We start from the raw sequence: 6,000 nt of genomic DNA, 5'->3' as shown, positions 1-6,000 counted from the left end.
CCCTATAAGTAATTGACCTCAACACTTTTGTTTCTTTCTTATTTATTTGAGTCCATTTTACAGATGAAGAAAATGAGACATAGAGAGGCTAAGTAATTTGTCCAAGATAAAACCAGCAAACTTCAGTGTCAGCATTTAGATCCTCAGGATTCAACTTCAAAGCTGGGTTCCTAACACCTGCCTCCTAATGTAATAGTCACTTTCTGTCTCTTCTCCCACCACATTAAACTATATTCATCAGATAAGGAGAATTATGTAGAGAAAAAAGAATCCATTTTCTATCATTTTTATAGCTTGAAGCCAGAATTATAGAGCAAGATCAGAAAGGAAAGGACATCACGGTTGGGAGGCCAGTGGTTTCAGTGTCCAGTGGAGGTGAGAGGGTCATGGGAAATTTCAACTAGAGTTGGGATTGTGATGTTCACTTTAACCTCAAAGGCTCCCACATGGTAAAGTAACTGGGCTGGTGACTGGCCACAAATCCTGGGTATTAAGCCTCTGGCAGATCACTGAGCACTAGAATCATTGTTTTCTTGTCAAATTAAATCACCGAGCTTGGGTATGACAATAACCATGTTGAGTTATCTGTACCTAAGGGGGATTTTGGGGTCCAGAGTAGAGGGCTGTTGTCTGTTTGCCTCATCACTTGACTAAGGCTTTGGGCCCAGTGACTGTTCTTGACAAATCAGATATTACATACTGAAATGTTTTATTCAATTGCTGTTTCTTCTCAATTAAAAAAGGGGGAATCATCTTTCAAAGAGTAGAAACTATTATCCATGACTATACCAGCAAGACATCAGGAAATCTACTGGGCACTCTATAGGGTGTGGTCCCTGTTACCTTCCAACGCATGCAACACAGTCAATTTAGATTGTTCTCAGGCAGTGGTGTTCTTGCAGATCCTTACATTATAGACTGTGCCTCAGTGGCACATAGAATAAAGGCATTTAAGCACAGTGCCTTCAGTTTCAGCTCCAGTCTCAGAAATTTGTCCACTTCATTGATGTGTGATTAGATGTTGTTCATGTCTTCAGGTTGTGGCTTGAATTTTGAGTCTGTGAGGTAAGAATGAGTGTATTACATACATTTGAAGTTAAGGACCTTTGAATTGCCTGCATGGCAATTTATATAAAATAGGCAAACTAACAAACCAGTGATTTTTTTTTCATCATTTCACTTTTACCATCCTAAACCCCACTCCCTAATCTCTCCTCTCAGCAGCAAGGCTTGCTTGTGAATAGGACTGGGATTCATAGAGCCTGTAGCTTTTGTACACACTGTTAGAAAAATTTTGAATTGGTTGAAATAGAAACTGAAATTTTTTTTAACGTCCTTCTACTCCCGCTGTATTCATGTCTCCTCCCTCTGTTCCCAAAGGGCTACTATGTCCTAGGACTTAGCATGATTCTAAGAGAGAAGAGTATAATTTCCATATATGGGTGAAAAATTAGAACCTTAGAAATACTAAAGGACTGCCCAAAGTCACATAGGTAGTAAGTGTTGAAGCCAGGAATTTGACACATTATAATATCATTCATGATAAAAACCCTTAACAAGTAGGTTTAGAGGAAACATACCTTTTTTTTTTAAGTTTATTTATTTATTTTGTGAGAGAGAGTGTGAGTGGGGGAGGAGCAGAGAGGGAAAGAGAGAATCCCAAACAGGCTCTTCATTGCCAGTGTGGAGCTTGATATGGGGCTTGAACTCACGAACCATGAGATCATGGCCCAAGCTGAAACCAATAGTTGGACGCCTAACCTACTGAGCTACTCAGGCACCCTGAGGAAATGTACCTTAATATAATAAAGGCCTTATATTAAAAACCCAGAGCTAAGATCATACTCAGGTGAAAAACTGAGAGTCTTTTTGGTAGGTCAGGAAGAAGACAAGGATGTCCACTCTCACCACTCTTATTCAGTGTAGTATTTGAAGTCCTTACCACAGAAATCAGACAAGAAAAAAGAAATAGAAGGCATCCAAATTGGTAAGGAAAAAGTAAAACTTTCACTATTCACAGATGACATGATACCGTATATAGAAAGCCCTAAAGACTCAACCAAAAAACTACTAGAACTGATAAATGAATTCAGTAAGGTCACAGGATACAAAAATCAATGGACAGAAATCTGTTGCATTTCTATACGCCAATTATGAAGCAGCAGAAAGAGAAATTAAGAAAACAAAAAACAATCCCATTTACAATTGCATTGAAAAGAATAAAATACTTAGGAATTAATTTAACCAAAGAGGTGAAAGATCTGTGCTATGAAACTAAAAAACATTGATGAAGGAAGTTGAAGATGACACAAACAAATGGGAAGATATTGCATGCTTATGGGCTGAAAGAACAAATATTGTTATAATGTCTATATTACCCAAAGAAATATACAAATTTAATGCAATCCCTATAAAAATTCCAACAGCATTTTTCACAGAAATGGAACAAACATTCCTAAAATTTGTATGGAACTACAAAATAGACACATAGATCAATGGAGCAGGATAGAAAGCTGAGAAACAAATCTGCAGTTATATGTCCAATGACTCTTGACCAAAGGGACAAGAACATGCAGTGGGAAAAAGACAGTCTCTTCAACAAATGGTTTTGGGAAAACTGGACAGCTACATGCAAAAGAATGAACATGGAGCACTTCCTTACACTATACACAAAAATAAGCTCAGAATGGATTAGGGTCCTAAATGTGAGACCTGAAACCATGAAAATATTAGCAGAGAGCACAGGTAGTAATTTCTCTGACATAAGCCTTAACAACATCTTTCTAGATATGTCTCCTGAGGCAAGGGAAACAAGCAAAAATGAACTATTGAGACTACATCAAAATAAAAATCTTCTGCATAGCAAAGAAAACATTAAACAAAACTGAACGGGAAAAGGTATTTGCAAATGACATATCCAATAAAAGGTTAGTATCCAAAATATATAAAGAACTTAAACAACTCAACATCAAAAAACAAAACAAAACAAATAATCCAATGAAAAAATGAGCAGAAGACATGAATAGACATTTCTCCAAGGGTATACAAATGGCCAAAAGATATATGAAAAGATATTCAACATCACTCACCATCAGGGAAATGTAAATCAAAACCTACAGTGAGATATCACCTCATGCCTGTCAGGATGACTAAAATAAAAAATAGGAACAAACGTTGGTGAAGATGTGTAGGCAAAAGACCCTCAGTTGCTGTTGGTGGGAATGCAAACTGGTGTATCAACTGTAGAAAACAGTAAGGAGGTTCCTCAAAAAATTAAAAATAGGCACTTGGGTGGCTTAGTTGTTTAAGTATCCAATTCTTATATATATATATATATAATATATATATATATATATATAATATATATATATTATATATATATGTAATTTATATATATATATAATATATATATATTATATATATATATGTAATTTATTGTCAAATTGGTTTCCATACAACACCCAGTGCTCATCCCAACAGGTGCCCTCCTCAATGCCCATCACCCACTTTCTCCTCTCCCCACACCCCATCAACCCTCAGTTTGTTCTCAGTATTTAAGAGTTTCTTATGGCTTGCTTCCTTCCCTCTCTGTAACTTTTCTTCCCCCCTTCCCCTCCCTTCTGGTCTTCTGTTGAGTTTCTCAGGATCCACATATGAATGAAAACATACGGTATCTGTCTTTCTTTGCCTGACTTATTTCACTTAGCATAACACTCTCCAGTTCCATTTACGTTGCTACAAATGGCCAGATTTCATTCTTTCTCATTGCCAAGTAGTATTCCATTGTATATATAAACCACATCTTCTTTATCCATTTGTCAGTTGATGGACAGTTAGGCTCTTTCCATAATTTGGCTATTGTTGAAAGTGCTGCTATAAACATTGGGGTACAAGTGCCCCTATGCATCAGTACTCCTGTATCCCTTGGGTAGATTCCTAGCAGTGCTATTGCTGGGTCATAGGGTAGATGTATTTTTAATTTTTTGAGGAACATCCACACTGTTTTCCAGAACAGCTGCACCAGTTTGCATTCCCACCAACAGTGCAAGAGGGTTCCCATTTCTTCACATCCTCTCAAGTATCTATAGTCTCCTTATTTGTTCATTTTAGCCACTCTGACTAGTGTGAGGTAGTATCTCAGTGTGGTTTTGATTTGTATTTCCCTGATGAGTAGTGACGTTGAGCATCATTTCATGTGTCTGTGGGCCATCTGGATGTGTTCTTTGGAAAAGTGTCTATTCATGTCTTCTGCCCATTTCTTCACTGGGTTATTTGATTTTCGGGTGTGAAGTAAGTATCCAATTCTTGATTTTGATTCAGGTCATAATCTCATGGTTTGTAGGATTGAGTCTCATGTCGGAGTATCGAATTCTGGTGACAGGGTGGAGCCTGCTTGGGATTCTGTCTCTCCCTCTCTCTGCCCCTCCCGTGCTTGTACTCTCTCTGTCTGTCTCTCTCAAAATAAATAAATAAACATTAAAAAAATAAAAAATAGAACCACCTTATGGTCCAGTAAGTGCACTACTGGGTATTTATCCAAAGAATATGAAAATGTTAATTCAAAGGCATATATACACCCCTATGTTTATTGCAGTATTATTTACAATAGCCAAATTATGGAAGCAGTCCAAATGTCTATCAACTGATAAATGGATAAGAAGAAGTGGTATATATATACAATGGAGTATTATTCCTCCATAAAAAAGAATGAAATTTGCCATTTGCAAAGACACAAATGGATCTAGAGAGTATAATGCTAAGTGAAATAAGCCAGTCAGAGAAAGACAAAAGCATGTGATCTCACTCATACATTGAATTTAAGAAATGAAACACATGAACAAAGGGAAAAAAAGAGAAATCAAGAAACAGACTCTTAACTATAGAAAACAAACAGATGATTACCAGATGGGAGGTGCGTGGGTGGGACGGGTGAAATAGGTGAAGGGGGCTTAAGAGTACACTTACCTTGATGAGCACTGAGGAATATATAAAATTGTTGAATCACTGTACTGTATATCTGACACTAGTATAACATTGTATGTTAACTATACTGGGATTAAAATAAAATGAAATAAAAAAGAAATAATAGTTCAGTTAGGAAAGAAAAATTAAATAGCAAGATGTTTGATATTGATATATCATAATTAATTAAATGTGAATAGAATAAATACTTCAATGAAAAGCCAAAAAAAAAAAAAAAAAGAAAAGAAAAGTTCAAAAGTTAAAAGAGCCAAAAGTTCAAGCATCGTGTACACAAAACTGTAAACTAATGAGTGGGCTTTTGCCAGCTTTGGTTTTCTCAGTTTGCTAACAGGAAGTTTGTTGCTAGAAGATGGTTTGAAAAACTTACCGAGTAAATAAATCTTGGCATAATAATGTTTTATTTATCCTACTAGGGAATTCCCCCATATCAGTGAGTAAATATTAGATTGATGATGAAAACAATACAAATGAAAACAGTACAAATGAATAATGAGCAAGTATCCACTTTCACAAGTAAAAACACTTTATTTATACCCTTTCATCTCACATTAACTGAATGTGAGTTTCATCTCACATTAACTGAATGTTGGAAAGTAGTGAAGTTTGTGAGTAGCATTTCATATCAAGTGGGTGTTGTGATGTGTCCGGTAAGGTAAATTTGTCAGTAGTCATCACGACTGCTTACTTCTCTAGCTACATCCCCCGCCCCATCAGTGTTTAAAAGGAAATAGTGTTTAAATAGTGTTTAAAAGGAAACATTTCTGAATTGTTTTTACTCATCATTAAATGACACCGTGGTCACATCCTCCTCCTGGCTCTAGGCTTCCTACTCCTGAACAGTTTGTGAATAAAAACACAATGACATGGACACTTTTCCCAGAAACTACATTTCTAACTTTGTTATTAATCTCTCAAATCTAATATGGAGGTACTAAATTGGAAGACATAGAAAAATAAGGTAGGCACTTTGAGTGGAGTGAGATCAATTTGTTTAATGTAACTAGCATTTCTGTAAGC

General features: G+C 36.2%; 1 long non-coding RNA gene across 1 annotated transcript in view; it reads right to left on the bottom strand.

Annotated features, from left to right (window-relative positions):
• Window positions 1-756: 756 nt before the first annotated feature.
• Window positions 757-6,000, bottom strand: part of LOC122238677 — a 60,774-nt gene continuing 55,530 nt past the window's right edge. The window contains exon 5 of the long non-coding RNA XR_006217723.1: window positions 757-1,058. This is a non-coding gene — a long non-coding RNA (uncharacterized LOC122238677). The remainder of the gene's footprint in view (window positions 1,059-6,000) is intronic.

Source organism: Panthera tigris, chromosome B2, assembly GCF_018350195.1.
Source record: "Panthera tigris isolate Pti1 chromosome B2, P.tigris_Pti1_mat1.1, whole genome shotgun sequence".
NCBI lineage: Eukaryota > Metazoa > Chordata > Mammalia > Carnivora > Felidae > Panthera > Panthera tigris.
Note: the sequence above shows the minus strand (reverse complement) of the source record. Positions and strands in the feature narration are given on the sequence as shown.